The following is a 23502-nucleotide window of genomic DNA, read 5'->3' as shown; positions in this document are numbered from 1 at the left end:
ATTTCGGCCACGGACTGTGTCTGCCCCAAAAGGCCTGGCACATAGTAGCCTCTCAACAAATTGTTGTTGAACTGAATTGTTGAACCACCGATCTTTATAGTGGTGTTTCCCACATTGGAAAAATAATGAGCACAATATTTCCTTTACTTTTTAGAAGGGGAAAACCATTCAGTCCCATGAAGCAGCTCAGCCTTTCAAGCTTGGAGGAGGCAGTCAGGCAGCTGTGATGGAATCTCTCCAGCAGAGCTTTGCATTAAGGAGAAAGGCTACACTCAAGGTAGACATTTCCTTCCTAGGGCAATATGGGCATCTATCATTAAGGTTTATAGGTATTTGTATATGTCATTACTGTTATGGGTTTCTCCTGGGTCCTGGGGAGAATCAAGTCGAATGCCTATAAAAATACAAACTCCTAAGAGAAAGATGCTCTCTAAAGATATAGTATTACTATAAATTTCAACCGCTTCCCCTTGCTTGAAAATGCTGTCCTGGTGAGAACGATCACTTATCAGGTGTTGGCTCATTTCCCAAGCTAGTGGGAAACCGACCTAACTCTCAGGCGTCCTGAAAATGGAGGAATGGGGTCACTGGGGTAAAGGGCAGAGAAAATAGCTAACAAAAAGTCACAATAATCTGTTTTTCAAATCTGTATCAGTTACAAGTACAGCCTTACCAATAGTTGGTGCAATAATAACAAAAACATGGGCTTACAAACAACTCCATTATCTGTTCTTAAATGGAATACCATCTTCTTAAAGGAATTTGTTTCACTTGCTGGCTTTCTTACCGCTGCAAGGACCCAACCCAATTCGGCATGTGACAACATCAGGGAGCCTGATTCTCCTCCTTACTCCTCAAGAACTATCAGTCATCTCGATCTCTATCAGATTTTCACAGTAGCTAGCTGTTTGAACCACGACAGTTGCTTTGGAGTTAATCTTTTAAACCCAAAGCCAAAATCCCCTTACCCATCTCATGTATATGAGAATAAACGTCTCTGAACTGTTCATAATCTTGGAGAAGTGCAATCCTTTGGCCTACAGATAAATATGTGCTTTGCTAGTTCCTGGTGATTTTACACCCAGTAGGGAGGTGATGCCTACGTAAAAGCAACATTCTCAGAAGAATTGGATACGTTTGTAGATAGATGAAGGGGATGTAAATTGCACAGCCATTTTGAAAAGTAACGGTGCACTGTGATTAAAAGACTTGGAAATATTCCAACATGTATTTTTTTATGTGTTGGCCTTATTCTAATATACATATTTATACAAATATTATAATTACTATAAAATATGTAAAATGCACAAACATAACACAAATATGTGTTATGTGTTATGTATATGTATATGTAAAGGACAGATGCCAGATATCTGCATATTATTCTACTTGTCACCTTGTCCTATTCTATGCATTCGATGTCGGCAACTCTCAGCCCTCTGTTCTAACTCCTCATTTCCAGGAGACCTGCCTTCTCAACATCTCTTGAATGACTAACAGACATCTTGCAACTGAACTCTGGATATTCCCTGCCAGACCTGTCCTTTCCACAGTCTTCCCCATTTCAAATGGAAGCTTCAAAATAGGTCAAGACTCCAGAACTACATGATCATTTTCGTTATCCCCACTCCTCCAAACCACCATCATTTTGGAGGTCAGAAGAGAGCTCTGAATGGATTGACATATTACATGGTCACCAGCAAGTTGATTGATCTGAAAGCCTTAGGAATGGATGTGACCACCTAGAAAAGGGGTGGGAAAAGAGAAAAGAATAAAACCCAAGAAAAATCTTCAAGGAACCTTAACAGAGCTCAGATATAGAAGGCAGAGGCTTGAGAAGAGTTGGAAAGACGACCCAGGCCCTCAGTTTGTTGGAGGTGAGACTATATATTAGATTAGCATGGGAGGCAAAGCTAGGTGTGCTCTGGGAGGGGTTCTGGGGAAGCAGCTGTGTCACCCTCCTATGGGTTGTTCCAGAAACTTCCCATCATAGAAATAGTGCTTAGGCCTAGGATCACTGTGAGAGAGGACTCGAGCCACCACCACAGAAAGCAGTCCAGCCCCATCTGTCACCTCAGATTCAACAGAGCCAGTTCATGTGTTCTGTGGAATGAAAGGAAAAGGACGAGTCAGGTCCTCACCAGGTGGAGTCCAGGGTCAGAAGGCTGTGAGGAAATCCCTGTCTGTGGTTGTACAGTCTTCTCCATCTTATCTCGGGGCAGCAACCCCCATTGGCCATCACAATACCCAAGTTCCCGTTAGATGAGCCAGGCTGCCACCCAAGGGCCTGTGCTATTAGGAGACAAGGGAGTCCCTGACAGAACATTGTTGTGAGTGACAGCAAAGGGTGAAGCTGGGCCAAAATCGGAGCTACTGTCTCCCTAAGCCTCAGTCCAGCAACACCCTGGATTCTCTGTGTATTTACACTAGGAAGGAGAATCTGTCATGTTAATTTAAAAACCCTGGTGGTGCCTGGGTGGCTCAGTTGGTGAAGTGTCCGACTTCGGCTCAGGTCATGATCTTGGGGTTCATGAGTTGGAGCTCCACATTGGCTCTGTGATGACAGCTCAAAGCCTGGAAACTGCTTCAGATTCTGTGTCTCCCTCTCTCTCTCTCTGCCTCTCCCCCACTCGCACTCTGTCTCTCTGTTTCTCTCTCTCTGTCTCAAAAATAAATAAACATTAAAAAAAATTGAAAACCCCTGCAGAAACCCCCCCCCCCCAGAAGTCACTGATGGGTGAAGGAAGGAAGAGAGCACAGAGGAGACCAGGGGCTGAAAGGAACTGAAGTCTGGCCGTCCTAGGAGCAGACGGGGAGCAAAACAGCGCAACACCAGCCCCCAGGGCAGGGTGAGTAGGAACTGTGGGGTAGGACTCTCATTCTGCCCTCCATTGGCACCAGAGATTCCCAGAGGAAATTAGGAAAGGAGTCCTAAGGAAAACTGGATTTCCTCTCATAAAAGCCTCTGAGGTCCATTTAGACTTGAAATATTCTTAGAAATGTAAATTCTGGGATATTTATTTCCTAACTTGTCTTTATAATATGCATGACCTGCTTTTATTATTTTTAAATCAACAAAAAGAGGACTTAAAAGGAAATGACCGTGGTTTTTGCACTTATGATTTTTCTCTGTATTTCTAAGAGATTTACTTACATTCATATCACAAATCTCATGTATGATAGTTGGCAAATATCCCATTTCATTGACCAAAAAATGAAGTGCTGGAGAGATTAACGAACCTTCTAAAGGTCAAAATTCTAAACACTAAATCCTGTGGGTAATTTTTCCCTAAGCGCAAATTCCCTATTTCAACATGTTCAAGCAATTGCCAAATTATAATTTCTGCTTTTGCCCCAGATTTCAAATTGGTTGGGGCTGCACTGGATGACTTCAGACAAATTTTTCAGATATTTAAAATGGCATCTGGCTTTACTTCCCTTAAAATACTGTTGACTATGATTGTTTTCCTTTCTCCTGCCTGAGGCTTCTCAGAACCTCAAGTTCGGTTGGTTTTTTCTTGAGGACATACATCAGATGGAATTTCTTTTTTCTTAAATGCCTTGAGTGGGAACATTCCCTCTTGTCAACAAATGCTTTAGGGGTATTAAAGTATTTAAATACTTTACATATATATGTGGAAGATCACTGATGTGTTATTGAACCCCTCGCTCATGAGTAAAAGCATAGTGTTCTGACAGGAAGCTTGCAAATTTCTATTTTGCGTTGTGCTGTGAAAAATTCAAAGATGACTTTAATTTTAAAAATCTTGTAACATTTCACTTACATAAATGCTGTCTCTTATCTTTAGTTGAATATTTTCTTTCAGAGAGATTGTCTGTTTTAAAATATTGTTTAGAGTCCGTGAACAACTATTACAGTAAAAAAAAAAAGATATAGGTCCTGAAATACCACAGCAATTGCTTCCTTTCTTACAAAGTATAAAAATTCCTTAGTTGCGATATGTTTAAAAAATATATTTTATAACATGGATGTTATATTTGATGACAAATCAAATTTTTGAACAACATCACAGATGCTGGTGCCATCGGGGGCTCATTTACCTAAATAACATCTATCCATTTTGCTTAAATTTCATGTTTGGATGAAATTTATATTAGTAAATATGAGTAAATATTATTAAACTATCAATGTCTTTGCTGTGCATTGACTTCATCTATTTTCCTTCCAAGTCTGATATAGCGAGTACAGTCAGGCAGGGAGAAAAAGAAAACAAACAAACAAACAAAAAACCAAATCACAAACTAATAGCACATACAAACCGCCACTGCATAGTTTATAATGATAAAAACAGAGGGCAAAATATAACTTTACAAATGTTTCTTTCTTTCTCCTTCTTTCTTTTTTTCAAGCCCACCAAGTGCCAGTAATTACTCTCATAGGAAGAATCAGAGAAACAAAATTGCCCTATTAGGAGCCAAGAAGCAAGAAATGTGTTTTAGAAAACATTTAAATGAATGTGATTTCCTACTGAGTTATGGTTTTGCCAGGTAAATGACTCTTTTGACCAATTCTCAAACGTAAGCCTGGAATGAGTAAACATTATTGCTCAAGCTTCTGGCTTAGGAAAAACACACACATAATCTCATGTCTACTATCTTTCCACATTGAATACACGTACAAACGGTCTTCACTTAATTAGTCTGGGGGAGAGGCCAAAGAAGGAAAGGCCAGTAGCTGGCATGGGTGAGCAGTAGATAATAACTTGCTAGGAGGGGAAAGGAATCAATTCAGAAAGGTCTGCTTTGTTATTTCATAGTGACAGCGGCCAATGAAGCTCGGAGAGCAGATTTGCCAAAAAAACAAAGAATCAAGGTCTAATAAGCTTCGAAAGTTGGAAGACTTGACGGCCATTTAATTCAATAACCTCCCATCTCAGCAGAGGGGAATTTCAAGTCTGGAGAAGTGACGTGGCTTGCTGAAGATTAGACAGCTGGTAAGTGAGAAAGCCAGGCTTTGTACCAAGATATCCTGCGCTCCATGAAGAGCTCTTTTTATTATTCCCAACTCCATACTCCCCTCCACCGCTTTTTGAGGTGGATCCCGATGATAATGGATTCTACCTGGGGTTTAGTCTGTTTTACCTTAATACGGGAACTAACGCAGACATTTGGGAAGGATGGGGAAGACTTTGATGATGCACAGCAACTAACACTTTGGCTTAATCAGAAATCAGTTTGAAGACGCTAAATACCTTATAACCACATGAAGCCGATGTGGGTGGGGAGGGTGGGGGAGCAGGAGCTGGACACTCATACAGAAACAAAGCAGAGACTCGAATATCAGGAAGTGATGGTTCTTTGTCAGGACAGTCTAAAAGAAGGTCTAAGACAATAGCTTTGCATGTCAGGTGCATCTACATGAGGGCTGAAGGTCGTGGAGGGGGAGAAGGTGGGTTTCCTTAACAAGGTTCACTGATCTCTGTCATGTGGGCATGTGGGGACTTCCCAAGCACATTTCCCTAGGAAGTTTCCCACTTCTGCTGAGTCGTAAAAGTACCCTGTGTTCTGAGCAGGGCTTTCCACTGTGGTCCAATACTTTTGCTTCACTATCAGAAAGCGACGGCTGGTGCATTCAAACCATCAAGAGAAAATAGGTTTAATTCACAGAACAGTTTGGACACGTAAGGCATTTTTTTCTTCTATCCTCAAGCAGCCTGCTTGAACGTGTAACTTTTCTCATGTTCTAAGTTCATTAAGACCGCATCTCTTTTTAAAAATCCTGGCCAATTAATAATGAATTTCTGTCATGTAGCTGATTCCAGTTAATCAATGAGGTCACCAGAAACATTGAATCCCACGTTGTTCATTAAAATTGTCCCCATTCTAAACCACCGATGGTTTCTAAAAATGTCAGATGAGCAGCTATTAGGATAATGATCACTAATGGCGACATAACCTCCGGTGTCTTGGCCACACTTTAACCCTCGAGGTCGAAGTTCAATTATATCCATTAAAGCTCACAAATTCAACAAGAGGCACGGGGCTTAACTTTGTCACAGAAATGGTATCCAGTTCAAATCCGCTGATTTGGCTTTCTGGCCCCACGTGTTTTCCCAGCTTCTGGAACAGAGAATTCTACTTGGGCAGTGTGTTTAAATAGTTGGTACCACTGCCTATGCTTAATTGTATTCTTTCTAACCTGTAACTCATTACCAGCTGTGTTATTCCAAGTTATGGGAAGGAAGATATTCGGTAATTAATTTCGTTGGTGACGCTGAAAAAGGCTTTTACATAACCTTGCACGCTGTACAGTGCCAGTTTAATACAATCCCACGATTCCTTCTCCGCAACTGTAAAACACAAAAACTCTAAAGATCAAATTAAAAAAAAAAACTAGCAGCATATTTATTTAGTGGTAAAACCTGACTTGCACTGATACGACCTTATTTTGAGTCTATTTATCTCCCTTTAATGTGAACATCTATGGCTTTCATTGTAAAAATTCATGCGTTTGATTGGGGGGAGCTGTCCCGGACCCCACTGAAGGTCATTATATATCATATATATGCATATGCACTGTATTGGAGTTGCAACATCTGAAAAAATAATCTTGGAAACCAATGCGACAATAAATTATATTTAATATAGAAAACAAAAGCCAAATAAAATTTAAAAAATCTGAATTCCAACACAGAACTGCCCAAATTAGTTTTAGATAAGGGATTGTGAAACAGAAAAAGTAAAAAGTTCGGGTAATTTTCTAAGCCTACGGAAAGTGATTTTGAAAACTAGGTCTGTTTGGTTTTTTTTATTTTAAAATCTTTGTTTTAATGTCTGTTTATTTGTTTGTGTTTTTTTTTTTTTTTTTTTTTTTTTTTTTTGAGAGAGAGAGACAGAGACAGAGCATGAGCAGGCGAAGGGGCAGGAGACACAGAATCCAAAGCAGGCTCCAGGCTCTGAGCTGTCAGCGCAGAGCCCGCTTCGGGCCTCGAACTCACAAACCGTGAGATCATGACCTGAGCCCGAGTCAGAGGCTTAACAGACTGAGCCACCCAGGCACCCCTGAAAACTGGCTCTGTAGGGCTCTGTGAAGACAGCTCGGAGCCTGGCGCCTGCTTCGGATTCTGCGTCTCATTCTCTGCTCCTCCCCGACTTGTGCTCTGTCTCTCTCTGTCTCTCAAAAATAAATAAATGTAAAAGAAAAAAAAATTAGATAAGCAAATCTTTTTTTTTTTTTTTATTTTTTTTTTTTTAACGTTTATTTATTTTTGGGACAGAGAGAGACAGAGCATGAACGGGGGAGGGGCAGAGAGAGAGGGAGACACAGAATCGGAAACAGGCTCCAGGCTCCGAGCCATCAGCCCAGAGCCTGACGCGGGGCTCGAACTCACGGACCGCGAGATCGTGACCTGGCTGAAGTCGGAGGCTTAACCGACTGCGCCACCCAGGCGCCCCAGATAAGCAAATCTTATTTGCAGCCCATACATTCAGACTCTTTATCCTCTAGTAGATTTTGGTTAGGCTTGTATTTCATGCTATTTTGTTGTTGTTGTTGTTCTCTTACTTTACTTTTTGTGTTACGTTATTTTATTTTCCAGTTTGTGTATTCATGAAAAACAGCAGATTAAGAGCAATAGGAACTCTCACACAACAAATCCATGGTGGGCATGGGCCCTGCAGCCTTCCTGATGCTGTTAGGGCAGCACCTCATGGCTGTTTTCCTGGCTACTTCTTGTGATGAGAGACACATTTATCCAAATAACATTCAATATTTGGCCTCTCAGCTGAGACCTCGGACAAAGGACCTAATTGTAAAAAGAAGTGCTGTTTATTTGACCCATGCCTATTGCACCTCATTCATTTCCACTGCAATCACAGAACCCTGCATGCGTCTTATTCACCCTTAAAAATAACCCCTGAAAAAAAAGGGGGGGGGATAGGTATCTTTCAAGGTGTGTTCCAACAACGAAGCCTTTTTTGCTTTCAATGTATTGCTCTGTTTTTCAGTTTGGATTGGAACCAGCACTCTATTTAAAACCAGCCTATTAGTTTTTAGTTGCCTTTCACAAGGACAGTAATTTTATTTTTGTGCACCTTGGTACCAAATTATATATGTAAGGTTTCTGGACAAAGAATATTAAGTAGCTCTGATCCCTTATTGATTCTGATACTGAATTCCACAAGAGAGAGAGAATATGAACACAACCATAACATCAAAAGACCCTGTTTTGGCAAGAAAAAAGTTTTTAAAATATTCATTATGTACATGGTTTTCTGTTCAGGAAGCTCATCTTGGGTATGTACCTTCCAGTTAGAAAAAGGGAGAGAATGAGATGGAGTTTTGTGGTCTGGGAATACTCAACTCAACTTTTATTCAACAAGACGCGAGGACCTTGGAGTATAAAATCCAACTGCACTGGCTTTTATTGTCCTCAATGAAAACAGAAAAGAAAGTAGATTTTTGGACTCGGTATGTTCTCAGGTCCTAGACTGGAAATCAACTAACATCGACACTGACAAGAAAGTAAGTGGCGGACAGGCAACCTGTATCTATTCATCCAGGTGCATTCTAAGTGCATCTCATTTAAAAGAGGGCTCTTTAAAAGTCCACCAACAGTGATTATTTCCAGTTGACAGTCATGAGCTTTCAATAAATGTCTGGTTCTTCGGAACTCAGTAGAAACCTCAGTGAGGAGAAAAGCAGAAACCACGAAGCCACAGGGAAGTGACAACTCCTATGAATTAGTGTTACTTCAGAAAAACAACCACCAATCTTTAAACAGCTTAAGCGAAATGTCAAGTAAATCAAGTATACCTACCATAGGCTAAGCCTGGGTTATGAAAATGTTAACAAATGACTATGTATTATCACAATGAAGAAAGCACGTTGCACTTGACGGCAGCTGGGAAAATTATGAAAGTAAACACCAATATACACCAGACCTAAAAAACTATTTGGCAACACAGAAGAGAATTTCATAATCTCCCTTTTACACTCACAAAATGTTTAGGAGTATTTCTGTTAATCCTTTAGCAATAATTGTGTTCCTTTAACCCAAGGTGAGGAGTTGGCATGAATCACGTGAAAAGGGAACTAGCTAGTGAGCCTGGTAAATATATCGTTTGCCTGAAGATACTGGTGAAATGCTCCGAGTGTCTAGATTTAAGCGTCACATGTAGCCAGATGCTCCCATCTATCTATCCATTTTTCATGTACTTTCCTTTTTACATATTCAAGCGAAGTGCTTTTTCCCCACTTTTCTTAGAGGGATATTAACTTAAAAGGCCTATAGAACACAGGCTATCCAGGCTGGCATGGTATACTTTATTCATTCTTAACTAGACTGTAGTATTATAATTAACGTAGGAAATGTACATGCAAAACAACACAGGTACACCGTGAATATAATTATCCCTCCCATCACACATTGTCCCATAGGGAACTACTATTTAAAGCTTCTTAAGCATACTTTCTGGAACTTTCTACACAGCTTATTGTGCACAGCTTCCTTTTTTTTTTCTCTGAGTGTCTCAGGAAGCATTCTATGTCAGTATTTCAGTACCTAGTGAGGTGATTCATTTAAACAAACGGCTGAAATGTCATCCATTATGTGAATATTCCATGATTTATCCAATCATTTTCCAATTAGTGGGCATTTTAGAATATTTCTAGACTCTTATTATTAATAAGAATGGACACATATCTTTCATACGTGTGTTAGGCATATCTATAGGATATATTCCTAGAAATAGAATTGTCAGGTTAGACAGTATCTGAATTTAAAATTCTGAAAGATATTTCTAAGGTGTGCCTCAAAGATATTGTACCAATGCACATTTTTATTAACATTGTTTAGAATGGTTCATTTCCCCATACTCACCAATGATATATATTACCATTTCTGGCCAATATAAAACTGAAAATTGTATTTCACAGTTTTAAATTTTAATATTAAATTAGGAGTGAAACTGAGCATCTATTCATATTTCCTAAGCTTTTTGTATTTTCTTTTTTTGTATTGTCTTTATTAGTGTTCTTTTCCCCTTTTTTCCTATGTTTTTAATTGATTTTTATGATAAATTTAAACCTAAACACAATCATGTATGTTGCAAGTATTTTTTTCTTTTCTTTTTTTTTTTTTTTTTTTTTTGAAATCCTGGTATATTGGCCCCAAGAAATGTTTAGATAGTGAGGTTTATCAATTTTCCCCCTGGATCAGTGTTTAATTGCTTTTAATAAAAATATAGAGTAATTTTTGCAGAGAAATAAGTGGCTATGTTATTTTCAGTAATTAAAAGCATAGAACAAAGTTTTATTTACTGTTATTTTAAGAATAAATACATTTTAAAGGGCTTTTATTTAGAAATACTGGATTGTAAGTATTTTCATCTATAATACGTAAGTAGACGTTAGTTCTTATTTTTGAGAGTATTACTAAAGGCTCCTGACATGGGAAAGTTGTTTCTACTGGTTTCCTTCTAGATTGAAAAGCAGCAGTCACCTCGAGAATACCCCTGCTACACGGAGGAGATTAAGTACCACAGAGGGTTTTTTTTCAATCTAAGAGCCCCATACACTCCAGTTTGCCCAGCTATGGGAATGTGGTGGGATCAATAGGGCTGCAATGTATGAGGTCACAAAGCGGCCTCTCTCATACCTCATTTCAAGGCTTAAGTTGCTCTTTGCATCGTAACAGATTGCCTTACGGCTTCCCGCTCACCTCTGTCAACTTGACTGAATTGGATACCCCTGGAGGTTCATGGCTTTGCCTCTGATATAACCTGCTTAGGTAAACCCCCAGCCTGTGCTGGAATTGAACTTTTAATAAGTAACTCAATAGAAAACATGAAATTGTAAAATAATGATATGAGGAGATTCCAACACCGAAAGGTAACATATTTTGAACCAATGAAATGGCAAAGCTAGTTATAGTTGACAAAATTAGTAGTAAAAAAACATAGCAACTTTTTTTTAAAGGTGATTTACTGGGGAGCCTGGGTGGCTCAGTCGGTTGGGTGTCCGACTTGGGCTCAGGTCATGATCTCACCGCTTGTGGGTTTGAGCCCCGCGTCGGGCTCTGTGCTGACAGCTCAGAGCCTGGAGCCTGCTTCGGATTCTGTGTCTCCCTCTCTCTCTGACCCTCCCCCACTCGTGCTCTGTTTCTCTCTCTCTCTCAAAAATAAATAAACATTAAAAATTTTTTTCAGTTGATTTATTTATTTTGAGAGAGAGACAGTAAGAAGCGGCAGAGAAAAAGGGAGAGAGAGAATCCCAAGCAGTCTGACGGCATGGAGCCCAATGCAGGTGTCAGTCTCACAACGTGGGGCTCCATCTCAGGAACCGTAAGACCATGACCTGAGCCGAAATCCAGAGGCAGGACACTTAAGCTTCTGAGCTACCCAGGTGCCCCAATACATAGCAACTTAACAAAATTGTTAATGTTTATTTATTTTTGAGAGAGAAAGAGACAGAGCACAAGCAGAGGAGGGGCAGAGAAAGAGAGAACATCTCAAGCTGGCTTTGCACTGTCAGCTCAGAGCCCAATGCAGGGTTCGAACTCACGAACTGTGAGATCGTGATCTGAGCCAAAATCAAGAGGCAGACACTTACCCGCGCCATCCAGGCACCCCAAGACAAAACAACTTTTTTTTTAATGTTTATTTATTTATTTTTGAGAGAGAGGGAGGGGCAAAGAGAGGGAGACCTAGAATCTGAAGCAGGCTCCAGGTTCTGAGCTGTCAGCATAGAGCCTGACGCGGGGCTCAAACCCAGGCACCGTGAGATCGTGACCTGAGCCGAAGTCAGACACTTAGCCAACTGAGCCACCCAGGCACCCCAATATATAGCAACTTTTAATTGCCGTTTGGAGAAAATGTCTATGGATTTATGACCGTGATTATAGCTATCTCACCACCACTTACCAAAAGCGATGTACATTTGTGTTCCCTGAGTTGTCTTTTCTCCATAAATGATTGCTGTTTAAAATTAAAACCTCCCCAAACATTAAAAAGTAAACTTCTATTGTCTAATTTTTTTCCTCTAAACTCATGGTGCCTTTACATTCGATATCGTTCTGATGTGTGCGCCCGACTGTTTGCTGCTTATATTATAGATGACACTTCATCTCCAAGGATGACTTTATCTCCCCATTGTGCCTAGTGAACTCCTGGATAAACAGATCTCAGTATCATTGATTAGTTGTACTTGAACTAAATACACCTTCACACGACTGGGATCTAAAGAGCCATCATCTCAACAAAAGCTTTTAAAGGTTTATCAGAGTGACAGGACAAAAATATGACATATGTTCAGAAAATTAAACAGCCTCATCTTCAGATCTAAAGAAATCCGTTACCAGGGGTTTCCTGGTCCTGGAAAGGTAAACTGCAAGTAAGTGTTAGTGGCATTTCTAAGCACCGTGCAGGATAAACCTCTGTACAAATTGCCATCAATAGGCACAACAGGGAAGCAGAAGCCGCAAGATTCATTTTCCTCTATTTGACTAGTTCAAATGAGTTTCTCCGCACAAAGCAATCTATATGGTTCTCCAGCAGAAATGAAAAAAATTGAACACTATCACCTTCATCACAGTTCAAAGGAGATATTAGAAGCTGTGTACCAGTCTGTGTGTGTGTGTGTGTGTGTGTGTATGCTTATATGTACACACACTCACACGCACACACGTATGTGTGCACCACAATCCAGAAAAATAACTCCGTTTAGATGCTCCAAGCTCTGGGATAAGCTAGTGATTCTTGTAGATTTTTGCTGAAAACATCTAAAAATCTCTCTAGCTGAGGCTAAATTTGCCTCCATTTTGAGGGCCTTCTTGGTGTCGCCGCCTTAATCTGCAGTCTAGATGGGTTTTCTGGATATCTGGACTCCTGTGAGCATGAAGATTTAACTCTCTAGGGACCGGATTCCTTATTTGTGTTACTGAGCGCTTGTTACTTTTCCTGTTCCATCCTGTTCTTCAGATTATGAGGAGATCCTGGTCCGGGCACCTGTGCCTAGAATGTGGCCATCAGCTCTCACAATGAGGAGATTAAGAGCAAGGGCTCCACAGTCACTATCTGGGCTCAGACCTCTGACCGGCAGGGAGACCCTGGACAAGGTGCTTCGTCTCTGAGCCTCAGATTCCTAATCCACAAAATGGGGATAACCTGAGTGAAGATTAAATGTGATAACCCATTAAGTATCCTTACAATGTTGCCTGGCACATAGTGATTCCCCTGTAAGTGTAGACACTGTTATTTATTTCACTCCTTCCGGGCGCAGACTAGCAAGAGGACTACATGGTATGGCATGGCTCTTGTGAACCCCACCAGGGAACAGGTCCCTCAACCAGGCGGGCGGTAGGAGGCTCATGGGACCAATTTCTACTTGACAAAGGCTAAGACTGCAGTCGCAATAACCAGAGCAGAATTGTAAGGTGAGGTGCGTGGTTTTTTTTAAGTTTATTTATTTATTCAGGGGAGGAAGGGTTGGCAGAGAGAGAGGGAGAGAGAAATCCCAAGCAGATTTTGCGCTGACAGCGCAGAGCCCAACATGGGGCTTGAACCCATGAACCACGAGATCATGACCTGAGCCGAACCCAGACAAGAGTCAGACACCTAATAGGCTGAGCCCCCCAGGAGCCCTAAGGTGAGTATTGTTTTAACCAGAACTGGAGAAGTTAGCAGAGTAAGAGGCTTCTTTCAGAGACTCTCATTCAGATAGACTAGAAAAGGGTTAGAAATGCTGGCAGCTGCTTGGAAATCAAAGGTTAATACATTTTCCGAAAGTAGAACAAGGACTGAGAATATCTGAGGACAGTTGCTACAACGTCATCAGAAAACTATTGAATAAACTCATGAAGGATAAGGTTCATGGAGCAGGTAGTGATTAAGCCTAGAACAGGGGTCTGCCAACTTGTTCTGAAAAAAAGCCAGATAGGAAATATTTTCAGCTTTGTGGGCCATACAGAGTACATTGCAATTACTTAATTGCCATTGTCACGCGAAAGCAGCCATGGATGGTATGCAAGCAAATAGGCATGACTATGTTCCATAAAAATTTATTTGCAAAAATAGGCAGCCACCACATTCGACTGGCTGGGAATAATTTGCTGACTCCTCTTCTGGAACACCAACAACAGTAATCATCATCGTGATAATCATTTTTAATAATTAAATCTTGACCACGTACCAAACGCTGGGCTAAACTCTCTTTTTAACTTATTTTCTTATAACACTATGAGGTATATGCCATTATTACCCCTATTTATTTGTCAGAGGGGAAACAGGATCAGAGAATTACTTATCTCCTTTTCTCATAACACTGCACGGTCACACAGGTAATCAATGTTGGCCAGAATTTACGCCCAGGCAGTTTGGTCCCAGAGATCGAATACTCTTAATCACTGCATCATTTTGCCTCTTGAGTGGGAGTGGGGTTGGGTGGCGTAGAGGCTATTTTAATTACCTATTCATCTCCATGTCCTCCTAAAGGGCCACTTATCCTAGTTGCTCCTGTTTGCTTTGGCTATTTTATGTGGCTCAAATACACTCAACACTTTAAAGTGGCCCCCAATTCCCTGCAGGATCTGGACCCAGCCTAGCAAGCCAGTTTTGCACCAAGCGCCCCCTTTTTTTCTGCTTTCCAACTCACCTGTCTTCCTTCCCTGGAATATTCCATTCTGCTTATTGCCTTAGGCATTTGAATATGATATTTCCTCTGCCAGGATTATTCTTCCCTTCCTCTTCTTTTGGTTGACTTGTCTCTGATCAAATCTTAGTTTAATCAGCCTAACTTAACAGAAGACTTCTCTGACCTTGTACCCTTAGGCAGCAGGTGACTTTTTTTCATAGGACGCTGCAGCTTATAATTTTATATTCACCTATGTGAGCATTTGACTAATATATGTTTTTCCTGCACTAAAACAGAGTTTCTCAACCTCAGCACTATGGACATTTCAGGCTGGACAATTTCATGTGTGTGTGCGTGTGTGTGCATAACACGGGCACAAAGCCTGTGCATTATGTGAGGTTTAACAGCATTTGTGGCCTCTACCCACGAAAAGCCTGTGACATCCCTCCCCTCAGTCATGACAATTAAAAAAATGTCACCAAATATTGCCAAATGCCCTTGGAGGAAGCAAAATCTCCTCTTGCTGAGAACCACTGTCTAAAATGAAAGCTCAATGGGGCCATACTGGGTATCTTCCACTTGCCTCCTGCCCGTATCCCTGTCTACACTCAACTTTTCTCTCTACCCTGAGACCCTGACCCATATGGACTGTATCAGAGGCTCCTTTGTCTTCTCACTTCCGGTTGGGTAAGGCCAATGGGAGGCCTTCTCAGGAGACAGAAGGACAAGAAGGAAGTGAGTTGGAGGTCTTCTCTTGTGTATTCTAAGTCATCATGGTTTGACTGCACCCTTCTTGTACCAGTGCCAGTGTTCCTATCGAATAGCCTTCTCAGAGCAACCACTCCCTCCACTTAAGGTGGTAATGGGTTTTCAGAGTCCAGCACTGTCCCTTGTTGGTTCCCTTAAGCCTTGCCCAAACCTATGTAAATAATTCATTTAGTATGCATTCCTCAAATGTTGCTGAGACTCTGCTACAAAGATTATGTGTATATTCCTCGCCGTTGAATATACAGTGTTGGTGGCAACGAGCTCCTGGTAAAAATGTGTCACGTGAATAAATGAAGCGACATCTATTTTTCTTTCTCTGTCTGACCTTCTGCCTTTGCCTCAATGCTTTACTGGACCCAAACTCAAGAGTCTTCACCTGGTTTGATACATGGGTTCCAACTCAGCTGAGGTTTTCTGAGACATACTCAAGAAATGTTACACTTGACCCCACCCTATCTCTAATTCCTGCTGTGTCTACTTGTATAACACATTACCTCTTTTTCTTTTGTTTTCTTTTCATTTTTTTTTAGGTTTGGAATTCTTTGTTCAGTTTTGCTATTCAACTAGCTTAATACCAACCATGTTAAACAAAATGTCTTTGGTTAAGGGTTGTCTTGAAGTAATAATATCTAATATTTTATCTATAAATTAATAATAAAATACTTGCTTTCAGAAGTGTCTATTTTTTTCCAGAAATTACGATGATAGAGCCATTCATAACTCCTGCTCCATTTCAGAGGACTACTAGTTTAACAGATATTGTGACAATATTATTTGATCTGAACTATTTCCAATCTAAGCAACACTTCACACATATTCCACAAACCCAGCTGTCCATCTCTGGAATAAATAACATTTATTTTGGGGAAAAAGCAAACACAGACAGGGAGCTAAGTAATTAAGAATTTATTATAAGGGTTCAGATCTCTCCAAGACAAACTTTCAATTCTCAAGCCTTTTTTGTACCCTGTAGACTCACAAATTCTGATCAGGACCTTCGACTCTCTTTCTCTTGGGGAATCAACAAAAGATAAGCCCTAACAACATTTTACAAAAGAGGAGATACAGTTTTTCTATGTTAGAATAAGAGGCTATTTAATTCTTCTCTTCAGTTTGAATACCTGAAAAATAACTGTTATTTAAGTATATCAATACATTTAAAACAAGCCTTAACTGGGGCGCCTGGGTGGCGCAGTCGGTTAAAGCGTCCGACTTCAGCCAGGTCACGATCTCGCGGTCCGTGAGTTCGAGCCCCGCGTCGGGCTCTGGGCTGACGGCTCAGAGCCTGGAGCCTGTTTCCGATTCTGTGTCTCCCTCTCTCTCTGCCCCTCCCCCGTTCATGCTCTGTCTCTCTCTGTCCCAAAAATAAATTAAAAAAAAACGTTGAAAAAAAAATTAAAAAAAAAAAAAAAAACCAAGCCTTAACTGTGCTGCATATTCACAGAGCTTACAATTACAATCTTTTTGGATTCTCTAGCCTTTTTAGGAAATGTGGAAAAATGAAAGAAAGACAAGCACTCCTAGATATCCCACAGGGAAGGGAGAGGAAGCTGTCAGTTCCCGGGAAGTCAAGTCTGCACAACTACATTCCCTGATTTTTCTTGGAAAGAGACTTGTCTGTGCCCATCTTTATTTCCTTGTTTCCTAGCCCCTCTTATACCACAAAACAAGAGGTCATTCCAGGGTAATATACATAAGTAAAGGTTATTGATGTAAAGTCAAGTGTACAAATTAGAAATCATGTAAAAATTAACATCAATAATGACATAAACAAATTGTAATGTGGAAAAAAGAAAACAGTTGTAACATTAGCAGAGAAGTTTTGTGGAACTTATCTTTCATTAAAGGATTTAGTATTTTAACAATAAATCAAAGGCAAGAGCCTTTTCTTCTGAAAATTTCAAATTCCTCATGGATATGACGATTGCTTGATTTTGAGCCATAAGCCTGCCTTAAGCCATTTGGTGAATGGCCCCCAAACCATTTTGTGAATGATGAAGTAAAGAGAGAGTAGAATCATTGGAAACATCAGAAACAAAATGCCTTCAGATTAAATGAACAGAGACGATAACTTTTCCTTTGGATTATGGGATCTTTTGGGGTATTCTCTATGATAACTCAATAACCAACAAATAATTTTGAAATAAAGACATTAACTTCCTTAAAAGCAACGTTTTCTTAAATTTCCAATTAATGTTTTATGCAGAACTTGTTGCAATATGTATAAAAGGGAAATCTCTAAACAAAAACAAAGAAACAAACAAAAACCAATGTTTTTGACTGGCTTCAATAAGCAAAAGGGATGATTTAACTGAGATACTTCTTAAGCCCTCTAGATATCAGCATGATTAAACAAAAGAGCCTCCCTAAAGAGATTAATTAATTTAGATAAAATCTTGGCTAAAGGTTCATATCCTCTCCTCATGCAACACAGACAAATGTCTGAAGAGGGAAAAGAGCTCTTTTGGGGACATATCTTGAAGTGAATCCAAGGTTTCTCTTTTCTTTCTGATGCAGTTAAAGAAGTTCCAGTTTGAAGAAACAATGGAATGCATGATTTCCTTTATTACAAAGTATTTTATTATACAATTTTCAAATGTACAGCAAAGTTAAACATTTTTACAGTGACTGTCCATATAGCTACCACCTCGATTTTGTTATTATATACTATATACTATATAAATATATACTATATTTGTTATTATATATTATATAGTATATATTATATACTATACTTACTTTTGACATATCTGTGTATCCAGCCATACCTCGATCAGTCCATCAAGCTATTTATAGTTTCATGCAATTCAAAATTCAGCATGCATATCTTTAAAAAGAGTTTAATTTTTAATAGTTTTATTCATTTTGAGACAAAATTTACACCTAGTGAAATGCAGTGATCTTACGTGTCGAATCACTGAGTTTTGACAAATGCATACATTGTAGTGTTTTAAACCCCTATCAGGAAATAAAACATCACTTCACTCCAGAAAGCTTTCTTACACTCTCGCTGATCGATACTCACCCTCTCTAAGTTCGAGACCAGTATTGCTCTGATTTTCTCTCGCCATAGATGATTCCCTTTTCTGGAAATTCATGTTGTTTTGCTTTTTCTAAAAACGTACATTAATTGAATAATAGACTAGGCACGCTGTTCTGGATGATCTCTTACACTCAGCATAATGGTTGTAGAAAACGACCGTGTAGTTGCACGTAACAATATTTTCCCCTTTTTATTTTTGAGTAGTATATCCCATTATAAGAAGACATCACAGTTTAAATTCTATTGACCAATATCTCAGCCATTTCCAATACAGGGCTATAACGAATAACACTGCTATGAACATTCGTGTATAACTTACCTTGTGGATGTATGTTTTCATTCGTTGGGTAAAAACAATGGAATTTCTTGGGTAAGGTGTTAAACTTTGTAGGAAACTGATAGATACATTTTCAAATTGATTCTTCCATTCTATATTCCCACCAATAATTGACACAAGTTCCATTTGTTCCATATCCTCGTTGACATTTGGAGTTCCAATCTTTTTAACTTACAATTATACATCTACATATGAAAAGCTTAATTTAGGCCTTTACCTGACACCATGTAACAGTGAACTCAAAACAGATCACAGACTTCATTTTACAGCTAAAACTATAAAACTTGTAGAAAAACAAAATAGAAGAAAAACTTTGTGACCTTGCGGTAGGCAAATAGTTCTAAGATATAACACCGAAGACATGATCCATAAAAGGAAAAAATAATAAATTGGACGTGATTATAGTAAAAAGCTTTTATGCTTCAACAGATATCATTAAGTAAATGAATGAATAAGCCCAGAGTTGGAGAAAATGCTCACAAATAATGTATCTGATAAAGGACTTATATCCAGAATATATAAGGAACACTAAGGACTCTTATTATCATAAGAAGGCAAGTGGACCAATTTAAAAATTGGTAATGGACTTGAATAAATATTGCTCTACAGAAGATATGCAAATAGCAGACAAGCAAATGAAAAGACGCTCAATGCCATCTGTCATGAGGGAAATGCATATCAAACCATGAGATACCATTTCACATCCCCTGGAAGGCTATAGTCAAAAGACAGGTAATGACAATTACTGTGAAGGATGTGGAAAACCGGAACAATGCTTGTAGGAATGTAAAATGATGCAATCACTTCGGAAAACAGTTTGGCATCTTCTTAAAATGTTAAACATAATTATACCATATAACCCAGCAATTCCAGTCATAGGAATGAAAATATATGTGTACACAGCCTTGTACATAAATGTTCATATTAGAAATAGCCAGAATGTGGGATGACCCAAAGTCCATCAGCTGGTGAATAAACAACGTAAGATGTCCTCATATTATGGAATAGTGTTCAACGTAGGTTACAATCACGTAGGTTACAACCTCAAAAGCAATATGTTGAGTAATAGAAGCTAAGGACAAAAGGCCACATATTGTATAATTCCATTAATACCAAATGGTCAGAAACAGCACATCTATAGAGACAGAAAGTCGGTTAGTAATTGCCTAGAACTGGGGGCTGGCGGGGGCGGGGGGGGGGAGGCAGAGATGGGAATAAAAGTGACTACAAATTGGCATGAAGAATATTTTTGAGGTGAACAAAAATATTCCAAAATTGGATTTTGATGATGGCTGGAAAATTCTGCAAGTTTACTAAAAATTATTGAGGTTTATACTTAAAATGAGTGAATTTTATGGTATGTAAATTACACTTCAATAAAGCTGTTTAAAAAAAAAAAAATGTTTCCACAAAGAAAACTGCAGGCAGATGGCTTCCCTGTGAATTCTACCAAAAATTTGTGAAAGAAATATCACCAAATAGGCCAAAAACTCTTACAAAGAATAGAAATGTAGGAAATGTTTCTCCAATCATTTTTTTTGTAGACCAGCAGGACTTTGATACTAAACCAGAAAGTGACACAACAAGAAGGGAAAATTGCAGGCCGGTTGGTGTGTGTGTGTGAAAAAATGGATACAAAATTCCTAAACCAAGAATTGGCAAGTTGACTCCAACATTATGTATAAATAATAATACACCACAATCTGCATCGATTTGAGTAATAGCTGAAAATCATTCCATATTTCTGAGGCTGCAAAAGAAAATAATAATAAAATTTAATATTCTTTCTTGATAAAGGAAGAAAGACCTCTTAGCAAACTAGTAATAGAAGAAAGTTAACTTCATTCACTGAAGGGTATCTATAAATACTTTATAGCAAACCTGGTACTTAACAGTGAAATATTGAAAGCTAAGCACTTGAGATTAAGAATTAGATGGGGATGTCTGTTATTGTCATTTCTGTAAATGTTGCTCTAGATACTGTTGCTGATGGCATTAAGCAAGCATAGAAATAAAAGATAGAACTAAAGGTACAAAGGAAGATTGGAAAGCTATCATCATTTACAAATGGCTGCGTGTGTAGAAAACCCCAAGAACATAGAGTTAAAGAATTAGAATTAATTCATGAATTTAGCAAGAACACTGGATAAAAATCAGTTTCATAACCAGCAACAATTATATTTCTGTACGCTTGTAACAGAAGACGAATTGTAAAAAAAAAAAAATGCTGTTTAGAATAGCAAAGAGTTTTAGGTACCCTGTCTAATAGTAAGAATAAATCGCAGAGCAGAATCAGATTTAGCAGGACTTCAGATATCAACATGATCGAATGAAGACTATAAAACAGCTGTCTTTCTACATTTAAAAAATGTTAAAAGACTTAAAATATAAGCAAGGAAAAAAGGCTGCAAAATGACTAAGGAAATGAGATTAAGAAACAAATACACATTTTAGAAATTTAAAACTGGATGTAAGAATTGTAAAGGATAAATCAAAGAGCTGACCAAATAGCTGAAGAGATTTAGTGTATCAGACGATGGATATGCTCATTTTCTAAAAGGTAACATAAAGCATTAAGGTGATTGAAAATATTATAAATAAGTGGAAAGACATGGAAACAGGATGAGGCATTGTAGGACAGGAGGTGTAACCTCTGAAGAGGTTTTTGGAACATTTAAAAGACACCAAAACTCAGGTATGGTTATAGATGAACATTATAAAAATATTTTTGAGTGAAATAAAAAAAAAATCAAGTCTCAAATAAATACAAATAGTTTGAGCTCATATAAATAAACTTAAAAGCATACAGAACTATCAATAGATAGATAGATAGATAGATAGATGATAGATACAGAGAGAGAGAGGAAGAGAGAGAGTAAAGCAAGACAATGGTAAAAGAAAATTAGGATGGTCATTACTTTCAGGTAATGAGAAGATGGGAAAAATCCACAGGTTCTATGAGCGTGGGTCATGTTCTACAAGTGAAGCTAGGTTAGGGGTACAGGGGTGTCTGCTTTGTTACTTACCTTAATGCCCTTTTCAGATGTGAGAACATGTTTAGGCAGCTTGCAGAAAAAGAAATAGAAATTACTTTTAACTATGAACGCCTGGCCAATGTCATTCCATGTACAAAATGTAAATTGAAACAATAAGCAAACATTTTTCACCTATTGGATTTAGATAAAAAGTTCAAACTGGGGTAATACAGACTTGACCAGAGTTTAGAGAAACAGACACTTACACATTATTGGCCAAAGTGTGGGTTCGTTCAAACACTTCACAGAGCATGGGGCAATATTGTTCATAATACCATAAAAGCTGTAACCCATAAATGTCCACAGTGGGTACTGACTGAGTAAACTATGGTGCATCCACACAGTCCAACACTATACAGTCACTAAAGATCATGAATGAGGTCCACATGTGCTGGCAGAGAATGACTTCCAAGAAAGAACCACTCAGTGAAAATAATAAGATGCTGAACAGTGTGGATTTTTGGTTTGCCGCTATTCATGTGAAAAGAGAAGTATATGCATTGTATGTTCGGCAAGGCAGGAAGTATGGCCAGAAGGATAACTACACGAAGAAACCAAAGCCTGGCAAAAATGGTTACGTCTGGGGAGGAGCGAAAAAATGGTTCTAGACTGTACTTTCTTTTCACTACCATCCTTTCCTTTTTTTTTTTTAAATTAAAAAAAAAATTTATGTTTATTCACTTCTGAGAGTGAGAGAGACAGAGTGTGAGCAGGGGAGGGGCAGAGAGAGAGGGAGACACAGACTCCGAAGCAGGCTCCAGGCTCTGAGCTGTCAGCACAGAGCCCAACGTGGAGATCGAACCCCCAAACTGTGAGATCATGACCTGAGCCGAAGTCAGACGCCCAATCGACTGAGTCACCCAGGCACGCCAATCATCCTTTTTTTTTTTTTAACCTTCTCTATTTTTTATCATATACAAGACTTACCTTTCGATTGAAAAAAAGTGATTTGTGTGCCAAGACTCACCTAGGTGCAAGGGTGTAACATGATTACAATGTGGGAAGCAGTCATGTTGTCTAAGTCTCTGTAATAATTCCCTCCATATTAGGAATTTACTTATAACTAAAGCAATAATTTAAAATCCCTTAACAAAATGAGTTTTTGTTTTATTTTACACTATTTGAGTGTTATCATCAGGAAGGAAAACCTATTGCGTGAAATTTCTAGCGCTGTCTGGGTTTATCTTGCTCGGAAATAATGAAAAAAAAAAAAAGCTGCCTCAAACATTAAAAAAAAAAAGGGTTTGCCGAATCTCTCCTTTGAAATGTATAAATATAAAAGCAAACAATAGAAATAATTTCAAGACACCTATTTTGGGATCCACTCTCCAAAATCGGGTGTGTTATTTAATTTCACTTTTTATCAGTTGTTCATTTGGGGTCAAACTTTCTACAGTTCCATAATGGAACTTGCCACTCTATTTTCAGAGGCGCAGATGGTGGAAAAACGTTTCACAAGTAAACCATTTTATTTGAGTGGAACTGAATTAGCTTTTCCAACCCACAATTTCCAAATACGATGTCAGAAATGAAATACACCCTTCTACACCCTAGTGGTGCGGCTCTGGGAAACTCATGGCATCTCTCAGAAATACAGCCTCCTTCTCCGCACACTGAGAATCCCCAACGCCTTTGTTATAGTGTTGTGAGATTAAATCCCCTGGCACATCCCTTTGAAAGCATCTGCAGACTGCCTGGCACACCTTTGCACCTTCAGCATCGCTGGACA

General features: G+C 39.0%; 1 long non-coding RNA gene across 1 annotated transcript; it reads left to right on the top strand.

The window, feature by feature from the left end:
• Positions 1 to 2783: 2783 nt before the first annotated feature.
• Positions 2784 to 13447, top strand: LOC124525074 (uncharacterized). The gene is made up of 4 exons (XR_006965378.1): positions 2784 to 2849; positions 4372 to 4509; positions 4779 to 4955; positions 12940 to 13447. It is a non-coding gene; the product is annotated as an uncharacterized LOC124525074 (long non-coding RNA).
• The last annotated feature ends 10055 nt before the right edge of the window (positions 13448 to 23502 follow it).

This window comes from Lynx rufus, unplaced genomic scaffold (genome assembly GCF_022079265.1).
Source record: "Lynx rufus isolate CCGP_SWC_20201006 ecotype Redwood Valley unplaced genomic scaffold, mLynRuf1.p SCAF_10, whole genome shotgun sequence".
Taxonomy (NCBI): Eukaryota; Metazoa; Chordata; class Mammalia; order Carnivora; family Felidae; genus Lynx; species Lynx rufus.
Note: the sequence above shows the minus strand (reverse complement) of the source record. Positions and strands in the feature narration are given on the sequence as shown.